Source organism: Oncorhynchus kisutch, linkage group LG28 (genome assembly GCF_002021735.2).
Source record: "Oncorhynchus kisutch isolate 150728-3 linkage group LG28, Okis_V2, whole genome shotgun sequence".
Classification (NCBI taxonomy): Eukaryota; Metazoa; Chordata; class Actinopteri; order Salmoniformes; family Salmonidae; genus Oncorhynchus; species Oncorhynchus kisutch.
In genome coordinates, this window is record NC_034201.2 from 26343958 (window position 1) to 26355990 (window position 12033).

A 12033-nucleotide genomic window follows, 5' to 3' on the forward strand; every position below is an offset into this window, starting at 1 on the left:
AAACAAAATGCATTAAAATGTTTTTTTGTATATGTAAGTCACTGACATTTACATAAATTATTACAAATAATTTTGTGGTCATGTCTTATCATTGGACCTTTGAATATATCTTGCTTATTACTGCTGATTATCATTTCTACCACATCTCTGCTCTAAGAGACACTACTGTTTTAATATAGGAGACCTCTCACCAGGAACCTGATGCTTGACCTCACATCGTGAGGGGGATTCTTTAAGCCTGGAGAGTTAGCAATTTGACACAATAACTTTATCATTAAAGTCAATTAGCTCTGTCACATGTATTTTACTCCTCAGTTACGACTCTAGCTGCCGACCAACTCTCTCCCTCCCCCATCCATCCATCCATTCTCTCTCTCTGTCTCTTTCTCTCTCTCTCGCTCTCTCTCTTTCTCTCTCGTGCGCAGTTGTGTTTTGTGTGTGACTTGCCTCCATTCTCCAATACTTAGTAGTAGATGCAGTTTGGTCGCATTGAAGAGCAGTTCATTGAAACATCGTGGCAGCTTTAGTTTTTCTCACCGACAACGATTCGACGTTTCACGACCAAACCGTAAGTCCAAGCGATATTATTTTTCTTTTACAAAGATAGTTGATGTAAGTTGATGCGCCGAAGCTGAGCTGGAAGCTAGCTGTTTAATATCAATGATTAAATTAATATGTTTGCTATCACAAATTTTTTATGAAAACGTTTTTGTGAACTTAAGGAAGGGGTTGCATTGAGTATTCTCAATGATGATGCATGATGCTCTGAAGTGATGGTCCGTGAGTGACAGTTGACAGGTAGGATATTTTGGTCACTCCCCGATGAGAAGGCTACATTTATGGCAGAACTTTTAATCAAACTATTACAAAGCACGGGAAAGAAGGAAAGAAATTATAGAAATGGGTGATGCAATACTGACAAAAGTTGTTGTGTTGTGGTTATGGTAATTGTGAGCTAATAGTGTATAATTTTGATCAACAATATGAATGATTGTTCACCACTTACTGTTTTATCCCACACCCGTCCTTTTTGTTGTTTTGCCTTCTTACCTCTGTGTTTACATGTGTAGGCCCTATCTTTTTTACTTCTATTTTGTATAATTTTCTACTATTGTTTTCTGCTGACTTTATAAGTATGCTGTGGCCTACTATACAGAAACTATTGTCATTTTGCTGACACTTTTCTCCAAAGCGACTTAAACCACTGTCACTATTGACATTGATTCAGTATATCACTGCACACTCTTGGCCAGGTCATTATTGTAAAAGACAATGTTCTCAATAATCTACCAGGATAAATGAATAATAATACTTTTCTTTAGTGTTAGTCTGAGACTCTTAAATATTAGTCTCATGCTCTCTGTTAATTGATCTATATTTCTCCTGGATTGAAGGAAAGGGCCTTGCTTAATCTTGGAATGGGCTTGATCCAACCATAGACATTACACATTAAGACAATTAAATCTTTCATTTACTTGTTCAATAATGAGTTCAGTTAATCAGCTACTTTTATAATGAACACAATATAATATTGACATACCTTTTGTAACTAAGCTTTCAATGGCGAATCACAAATAATTAAATCAATTTAGAATTAAATCTACACAGTGATTTAAAAATGTTATCAACCGCTTATAAACCACCAAAATGAGAGTTCAGGTCACGTAAGAGGGTTGACCTTAAAATGAGGGACAAATGTAAATAAATTAATATATTAAATAAGTAATAATCTTCTGAAATTACTTTGTCAAAGCAACAAAATAACTAGGGCTTTACAATGATGGTGATTTTGGGGTTAAGTGGGTTAAACATTTGGGGTTAAGTGAATCTTCCTAGAAGTCACAGAGGGTGCACAGAGGGACATGTCAAAATGCTGAATTTTAGCACCTAAGCAAGTCTTTATTCATATAAAAAAATCAGATTTATTGAATTCTCCATGTGGTCTATAGTAAAAGGCACTTCATTTAATATAACAGGCTTTTCAAATGCAATATTGGTACACAATTTCCACAATATCAAAGGCACTCTTTTCATGGAACGACCCAAAAAGCAACTTCTCTGGTTGAAAACATTGATATTTGTCAGAAACATTTATTCCAGTGCCAAAATTGACTAAACAGTATAAGTAGGATCATTTTGGTAATAAAGTCAGTATATTCCAAAACAGAGTTCTGACTGATGTTGTCATGACTTACATGAGGGTTGGGCTTGAATTACAATCATGCTCACTTGCCCAATAACACGGCATTGTACAGCTGCGAGGATTGCACTCTATCAAATCATATTAGCGAACCTCCAGACAGTGAGACAGACCTGCCCAATATGCAGCACCTCTGACTCTGACTTGTTTACATAAGACAACATATCGCCAGGGAGCCCATAGGCTTTAGGGTGCACTAAGCAAGATTTGGTTGGGAGGCCTCTCAGGCAAAACGTTTTAGTGCCCCCCCTCTTGGCAGTGCATCATTTGTTTTGCAATGGTAAAGATAATTTCCTACAATTCTACACATTTTGCCATGAGGAGGATAAATATTTTCAGGATTAAAGCTAATTTCCTGCAGTTCTACACATTTTGCCTTGACGTGGTGAGAAACTTTTCCAGTTAGAATTTTTTTTTTCCTGCAATTCTACACATTTTACCATGACTTATGCCATGTTCATGGGGCGGCAGGGTAGCGTAGTGGTTAGAGCGTTGGACTGGTGACCGGAAGGTTGCAAGTTCAAACCCCCGAGCTGACAAGGTACAAATCTGTCATTCTACCCCTGAACAGGCAGTTAACCCACTGTTCCCAGGCCGTCATTGAAAATAAGAATTTGTTCTTAACTGACTTGCCTGGTTAAATAAAGGTAAAATAAAAATATCTGAGTGAGTGACTAACAAAATCAATGGGGCCCCCTGGTGGTCAATGCTAGACTACCTTACCTAGCTATCTAAAAAATTGCACCTTGTCTATTCTACTTGTATAACTCTCAACAGTAAGTTGAGACCCCTGAGTTCCTTTTTTAGGTCAGGCCCCCTAGCGGCCGAGGGGCCCTATAGGCAGAGGCGGCACTGTACATGCCCAATGTTGAAAGAACAAGGGGCGGACAAGAATTCAGCATTTTATGCTGAATAATTCCACCCCAGACATTTTATTCACACCAGCCCACTGTGCGCTCCGCCAACTCACCCCCCCAAATCAGGAGTAATCATGGACGGATCCCAAATCATGACTAATCATCTTATAAAGTCATTCATAGTCTTTCTTAAGTATTATAAGTATAATAAATTGACTGCTGAGGTATTCAAGAAATAAATTGTGTCATCTAATACGTCCAAGCAGGAATATATTATTCAAGATTTTTTGATGTGCAACCTGATCCAGGGATTGTCATGAATTTTGGGTTGAGAATTAGACTATAGTTGCTATATTTTACTGTCCAGAATGTTTTGTTTTGTTCAATATAGATGAATTACATACATAATTCATTTTGGTTTTAACAACTCAAAACACTTTAAATAGACTGCTAACTCTAAATATAAAACCCACTGCGCGTAGCCAAGTATTCATCCAACAGTAAACGTAATATCATAAAAATATTTTTTTTCAGTTGCAGGCTACTACCCACGAGACCTATAGGCCTATACCCTCACAATGGCTGGTGTGCATTTCACACACCAGCCATTTCGCTCCATATCTCAAAGCCATATCAAATTGCTTGGTTGTAAAATAGTTGCTATTGAACTGAAAATTGAGAGTTAAGAAATATAAATTATACCCACAGAAAGCTGAGACCCTCCTCTCATCGGCAGGGACAAGGGATGAAGCTTCCAAAGCTCATCACAGCAGCAGGTCCCAGCAAGGGCACAGGATCAGGGGCAGAGCAGACACCTTCATTACAGGAGGATATTGCACTTTACTGTTTGACCAAATCATGGTTTTATCTGCACAAAACATTTGAAGTTTGGAGTGAGGTGACAATGTAGAATGTGCTCTTTCTACGTTATAGACACACTTTCAGTTTCTTACGATCTATGATCTTGGCTGTCTAACTGATGACAGAGACGGACTAAGTCTCTTTGCTGATGTCGCATTTGAATTTGAATGTGAGTTTGCGTGACATCAGCTCAGCGTCAGCTCAGCCTATCAGAAAACGGTAGGTGAGCCAGCCATTGTCCACTGATCAGCCAAAGGCTAGTTATAGATTAGTATAACAGAGAATTGCTCAAAATCTTAAAAAAAAATCCTAACAGGCCCATGGGCCGCCCGGCCATGTCACTTTTTCAATGTTTTATTTTTAAATATAACATATTTTTGTGTGTGTCAATTTCAAACAGCCCACCCAACAAAAATATGGTCCAGCCCATCTAGCATTTACCAGAATTGCCAGATGGCCAATCCACCCCTGGAAAGAACACTTGGCTCCTAAGCCACTGTTTTGGGCAAAATGAGAATTGATACTATGCGCACTTGCATCCCAACTGCCACTTGTCAATATTCCAAATTTCAAAAACCATTCGCGAGCATCTTGTGACCCGCCGCGACCTGTTTTGTAACATGATTCCCTATGAAACACTGCCAGACACACACACACTCTGGTAATAGATAATGAGAAAGTTGTAACAACAAAATGTCACCGAAGCACACGTCACCTCTTGCCAGTGACTTGATAAGATGATTTAGCTAATGTGGCCGGCCTGCCTGCTCAATGTGCATGCTAGCTAGTAGTAGATAGCTTCATTGACAAACACAGAGATGGAACAGCTAGCTAGTGATTTTGGGCACTGATAAACAGTGTGTAGCAGCTTGTGCTTCATTTACGATAGTTTGACAGCTTGCTGATGATTACGTTTTAGACGTTCTTAGAAATCAGTCCTGAGCGCAGCCAGCAGCAGTTGACTTGATACTGTTGACTTGATACTGTCTGCAGTGCACTGACTTTTTCATGCACATTTTTTTTACTTCAGAAAACTGCACCAAACACCTCAGCTAGATGTAAAATTGTGAGACTAAGACCTCCTCGGCAAAATTCATTACAGATTTCTTGATTTATCTTAGATTAATTTGGACTTTTTTGAGGAAGTGGTAGTGGCTATGTTGTTCCTACCGTGACTCAAGAGGGACAAACAACAGTAACTGCCAGGATACGATAAAGCGAACATAACACACCCACATTGAACCACACCCCCAAGACTCAAATATTTTTTTTCATAATGAGCAGCAGAAAAACACATGCGGAATCAGCCGCTCTTTCAAGCCCATTTGACAACACACACACGTACGCACGCACGCACACACACACACACACACACACACACACACACACACACACACACACACACACACACACACACACACACACACACACACACACACACACACACACACACACACACACACACACACACACACACACACTCCTGACCATTATGCATAATTAAATCATTTACTGCTGTTTTGTAAGCTTATGTCTTGGTGATTTATGTGGTGGGGATCATTTTTGCAACATCTGGTTTGCTCCTCTATCGTATCAAAATTTAGATCACCATTCCAAAGGCAACATTTAACATTGGGTTGCCAGGTCTTTTCCAGCCCATTTGTCACATCTTCTGAGTTCGATTTTGGCTGAACATTTACCCAGCATACTCTTTGTTTTTGTGTGAAAGAACTGATCCAATAATCCAACAAAGTGCACATGTTGGGAAAATATTCAATGTCGTTTTTTCATTTACACCTAATTCCAAATACGTTACTTTTCTTACCTGCCACTAAAATAACTCATTGTGAGAGGTGTTGATATCTTTTATCTGCCAAAATATTTCCTCCACTTCAAATGGAAAATCCGTTGAAGCAGAGACATCAGCATCATAATTTGCGGTTAATGTCATATCGATGCATTTTTAAAAATGTTATAAATGTTTATGTAAATTGTTACAGCCAGTCAATGGTTATTAGTGATTTAAGCTTCACACATAATACTACATGTATGTGTACCATCCAGGGGTGGAATTAGGTAAAAATCACTCCAAGAACTCACCACTGTCAGGGCACCTGGCAGACAGCTTAACCAATCTAACCCCTGTCATGTTCCAGCCGCCCCAACCTCGATATTGAGTAACATATGAGTGAGTGGTTGGGCTGGTGATGGTGAGGAAGGTGTGATGCGAGTGTTGAGAAGTGTGGTGTGGCTGTGGTGATATTTAGTCCTCGTTGCCTGTGGGGCTGCTTTGACTCATATTGGCCCCCCAACACACCCTCTATCATTTAGTCTAGCCTAGCTCTTTCCTCACCTCAGCCACAGGCCTGTCTGGTCACCCACAAGCTGTGGCACAGTAGTGGAAAGGAAGGGTGCAGAGGACATGAGAGGGGCCCAGGATGGTCCTCATACAGTAGAAATACAGTAATGATAGTGTGTATAAAAGGATTGAGTCTGTCTGGTTATGGGAATGCATTTACTCTCAGGGTTGTTGGTTCAATGTCACAGGGAGAGAGAGAGAGAAAGAGAGAAGCGGGAGAGAAAGAGAGACCCACTTTCTATCATTGTACAGAGGAGATGTTATCGTCCTCTATCACTGGTATAGATTAACAATTGGTTAATAGGATAGACAGGCCTTAGCAGCCAATGTTAAATTACGAAGACCAGAACAAATACTGTAATGACCGTTTTCATTGGGCTAAAGAACGAGCCAAACTTGTTGATGTTAAATGTTTCTTACGTGAATTATTGCTTTTTTTTTTGTCAGAATAGAAATATGGAAATGGTATTTCTTACAATTATAGCTTGAAGTGTCCTCTTCTGCTGAAGTGATGTGGGCTGGGTCTTCGCCACATCTTTGAGCTGAGCAGAGTAAAGGCAGTCTAAGGCCTTCTAGTCCTCACTGACACCACATCCTGTACTGTTTGTGTGTCTGTACTGTGTGTGTGCATGCATGCAAGTGTGTGTGTGTGTGTGTGTCAAAAGAGAGTGAATTGAGATACGGCTATGTTACAGAAAAAGAGCAGTAGAATCTTCAGAGTTACAGCCATACAGTAGTACAATGTGAATATCTGTCTGTGTATCAGTGTATCTGTTTGAATGTGAACATGCACGTATATTTATGTGTGAAATGAAGAGCAGCAGTGTCGCAGCCGGCCACTGTGACACATTGCAGGCAGCTACAGTATAAAAGCGGAGGAATGACTCTGTACACGGCCATAAAGGCCAGGCCTGGCTGAACCACTAGGAAGGAATGACTTGCCTCTGCACAGACACAGCACAGGCATGGTTGGCTAATTGAAAACGTGTGTGTGTGACGTGTGTGTGTATGATTGAGTGTGAGTGGAGTGTGATCCTGTATGTGCATAAGTGTGAGCGAGACATCGCACAAGTATGAGTCTGTCTGTGCTCATGGCGATATGTTCACCAGTTGTTTTGCAACACCAACGTCCCTTATCCTGTACCCCTCTACCCCAGCTTCACCATCCACATGAACCAGGGCCAGTGCTTTTGTTTTTGTTCAGCAAGCTGCAATTTCTTCACCCAGAGACTGCAAATGAAACCATCCCGCAAATCTTCCATTATAGGTTGTAAAACCTAATTTTAGATATCCTGCTCAGCACATCATCGTGGCTAATTGCTAGCATACTTGCAAGAGGGGGCCCGAGCCATTACGAGGGCAGTGGCTGTGCCGAGGGTGTGACGTGCTCGGGGGCCATGGTAAACCATGGTAAAGAGGTGCTTTATGGGCTGCCCCTCGCCCGTTAAAAACCTTTTATCACGTGGTAAACTTGCTGGACCACACGACTGTACACTGAGCTTACCGGTCAACTCAGTAACCACAGGACTGATGGTCATCTTAATATGTATTTGTGTTTTTATTTATTATGCCAAGGCAGCAGCTACTCTTCCTGGGGTCCAGCAAAATAAAGGCAGTTACACATTTTTTACAACAATACAATAAATTCACAACAGATTTCACAACATATTAAGTGTGTGCCCTCAGGCCCCTACTCTACTACCACATATCGACAACACAAAATCCATGTGTACATGTGTGTATAGTGTGTATTGTATTGTGTGTTTGTATGCATGTGTCTGTGTTTATGTTTGTGTTGCTTCACAGTCCCTGCTGTTCCATATTTGTATCTGTTTTTTAAATCTAATTTTACTACTTGCATGAGTTACTTGATGTAGAGTTCCATGTAGTCATGGCTCTATCTAGTACTGTGCGCCTCCCATAGTCTGTTCTGGACTTGGGGACGGTGAAGAGACCTCTGGTGGCATGTCTTGTGGGGTATACATGGGTGTCCTAGCTGTGTGCTCGTAGTCAAACCAAATCAAATCAAATTGATTTATATAGCCCTTCGTACATCAGCTGATATCTCAAAGTGCTGTACAGAAACCCAGCCTAAAACCCCAAACAGCAAGCAATGCAGGTGCAGAAGCACGGTGGCTAGGAAAAACTAAACAGACAGCTCGGTGCATTCATCATGTCAATACCTCTCACAAATACAAGTAGTGATGAAGTCAATCTCTCCTCCACTTTGAGCCAGGAGAGATTAGCATGCATATTATTAATGTTAGCTCTCTGTGTACATCCAAATGCCAGCCGTGCTTCCCTGTTCTGAGCCAATTGCAATTTTCCTAAGTCCCTCTTTGTGGCACCTGATCACATGACTGAACAGCAGTCCAGGTGCGACAAAACTAGGGCCTGTAGGACCTGCCTTGTTGATAAAAAGGCAGAGCATCGCTTTATAATGGACAGACTTCTGCCAATCTTAGCTACTGTTGTATCAACATCTTTTGACCATGACAGTTGATACAGCAGTATCTTCATCTCAACAGCTCAATTTCTACATGATTTATTACAATATTTAGTTGAGGTTTATGGTTTAGTGAATGATTTGTCCCAAATACAATGCTTTTAGTTTTTGAAATATTTAGGACTAACTTATTCCTTGCCACCCATTCTGAAACTTACTGCAGCTCTTTGTTAAGTGTTGCAGTCGTTTCAGTCACTGTGGTAGCTGATGTGTATAGTGTTGAGTCATCCGCATACATAGACACATAGACGCTTTACTGGCACGTCGTTAGTAAAGATTGAAAAAGTAAGGGGCCTAGACAGCTGCCCTGGGGAATACCTGATTCTACCTGGATTCAGATTAAACAATACCCTCTGTGTTCTGTTAGACAAGTAACTCTTTATCCACAATATAGCAGGGGGTGAAAAAGCCATAACACGTGTTTTTCCAGCAACAGATCGATAATGTCAACAGCAGCACTGAAGTCTAACAAAACACTCCCCACAATCATTTTATCATCAATTTCTCTCAGACAATCATCAGTAATTTAAACAGCTACACCTCCACCTTTGGCATTTCGATCATTTCTGTAGATCAAAGTGAGTTTCAGAGATTGTCAGAATATGAATGTCATCTGTTACTAGCAAATTATTGATTTCATGAACCTTGTTTCTTAAGCTACAAATGTTAACGTGGGCTATTTTTAACACTTTTCTGGGATGCTTGATTGTTTTTCTTTCTTTACAGGGAAGCTTAGCAGAGGTAGACATGCTCGGGTTATTTATGCACACAGTGAACTTCCTGCTAGGGCACACCACCTCAGTTCTAACAGTATAACCTTGGTTAATAGGCATATGATTACTGCATACAATAGGTGTAGGATCAGCAGAGGCAGTAAGAGGGACATCAATTAGGTTACTTACATGGTGTCTTCCAACACCCCTGGGATAATGTACATTTGCTGAAGCATTCTTACAACTCAGCGACACAATGGTATCGATTAAATGAGCTGGGCTTGGGTCATTAATAAGTCATTGTCTCAACACAGCCTTACATGATTTGGGTGGATCCCATCCTCCTTATAATACAAGCTTTGTTTCCAGAAGGTATCAAAATTGTCAATAAATGTTACACCCACAGAGCTGCAATAGTCTCATAGCCAGTTACAGAGAGATAAATGTCTGCTGAACCATTCAATGCCACGAGGGCAGAGGGGGGTCAGATATTATGGGGCGTTTGTTGGTGTCAAGTAGTGACCCAGTAATTTCTTTAAAATCCATCTTCAGATGTTCTGAGCTGCCGTTCATAATGTCATTCAACCCCACATGAACCATGACAGTATCAGCCCCCGGTGACTGACTCACAGCCCCGGAGAGCAACTTGGTGATATCCTGAACTTTTGCCCCAGGAAAACAAAAAGTGTTTGCCCCAGGTACAGATACAGTGGGGAGAACAAGTATTTGATACACTGCCAATTTTGCAGGTTTTCCTACTTACAAAGCATGTAGAGGTCTGTAATTTTTTTTATCATAGATACACTTCAACTGTGAGAGACGGAATCTAAAACAAAAATCCAGAAAATCACATAGATTTTTAAGTAATTAATTTGCATTTGATTGCCCTTACCATTTTTTATTGCCCTTACCAGCGCCCCTACAACTGTGTTGTTGTCTGTCTCTCATTGAATGTGAAGCGCGAGAGAGAAGTGCAGGGGGGCGGGTGATGGCTGGGTCGGTTGTCCGTGGCAGGTCGCCGGCTGTTCCTAGCTACGCACTGGCCCGTCTGCGTGTTAGCGTTCCTAGCTACACACCGGGCCCGGCTGTGCTTGACACAGCCTCTCAGAGTTGTGTCGGGAATGTCCCCGGTGTCTGTAGTCGTGGGGGATACAAAACATACAGTTACATCATGTACTGGCCAACAACTGGAGTCACACTCACACGCTGGAAATAAGCACTTTTCTTTAGTAGTTTTATAAAGAGCGTTGTATGAGTTGAGCTCTTGCTATTCAGGTACTAAAGCGTCCGGGGTGAAAAAGTTGAATGAAAGAAGTTGAGCGAGGAAAAAAACAAATGGTTATTAAAAGTAAAAAACAAAAAGTTTGTCAGGTAGCCAAGTTGCAACAAACAGCACAGCAGCACGACACCGCAGAAGTGTGAAGTTTTCCCACTGTGAACAGAGATGTGGTTTTGCAAAGCAGGAGCAAAACAAGGGGGTCACCTTAATGACAGCACTGACTGTCATTTTAATGAGCGGTTGATGTCAATAGTTTAGACCCCAAAACCAACCCATTGACTCATCCTGAATGAGTTGCCGTAAAGGTATTGTTACTTTGGCCCTGTTTCTCAGCAGTGGTATGGTGTAGATGGTGATTTGAGTTTGTGATTTGAAACACTTTGTTAGCATAATCATCACCATTCTCATAGTGGAAGTATATATAGTCTCCACTAGATAAACAAGTAAAATAAATCAATGTTGGGACCACAGACAAAACGATGAATGGCTTGCAATGATGTAGACTATTCAGCCTACTCAGGGCTATTCAGACAAGTTCATATACTGTACGGTATATCACAACATAGAGATTAAGTTGGTTTCCACTCATATGGAAAATACAATTTGGCAGCGAAGAGAATGTAGTACATGGAAATGTACAGAGCTGATTTACTGTAGAAGTGAAAGTTCAGTCAGATATGAGTAATCTACTTTGCTGGAATATACTGAGTGAGTGAGTGAGAGAGAGGAGGAGAGCTCACCCCACCTGCAAGTAATCACCTCCTTTCACAGCAGAGTCTCTCTCTCTTTCTCTCTCTCCCTCCTCTGTAGTGGACATGTTCTATTGGATCGGTAGGGAAGTACAAAGACATGCCGCCTGTCATCAAGCCGCCTGCTACTACCCGAGAACCACGTTTCTTAAGGGGAATGATACCAGCTATGTCAGATGATGCCAGAGAATATCCGATATTATATTGTAGCCGTAACTAGGGTGGTGCTTTACCTGTACAATTTTTTGATTGTCCCATAGAAATAAATATATAAATATACACATAAATATACACATGCATACATGCATACTAATAAACATGTGTTTATTAGTAATGAGGGGACAAATTGATACCGTTACATATCGGGAAAGTATTTTTGATGATATATCAATCGTGTCGTTTTGACAAAAGCACAATATTATTTTTGCACTATTTGGTTGTACCTGCACCAAAACTATAGTATTTTTCCATCATAACTATTTTTTCAGCACTTTTATTTCTATGATAAT

General features: G+C 40.7%; 1 protein-coding gene across 5 annotated transcripts in view; it reads left to right on the forward strand.

Annotated features, from left to right (window-relative positions):
- The first annotated feature begins 456 nt into the window (after positions 1-456).
- Positions 457-12033, forward strand: part of erg (ETS transcription factor ERG) — a 75305-nt gene continuing 63728 nt past the window's right edge. For 2 of the 5 annotated variants that reach the window (XM_020463626.2, XM_031807742.1), the window contains exon 1: positions 457-568. The gene's annotated coding sequence lies outside the window, so the exon portion shown is untranslated. The remainder of the gene's footprint in view (positions 569-12033) is intronic. The other 3 variants (XM_031807739.1, XM_020463624.2, XM_031807741.1) reach the window with 2 other exon arrangements.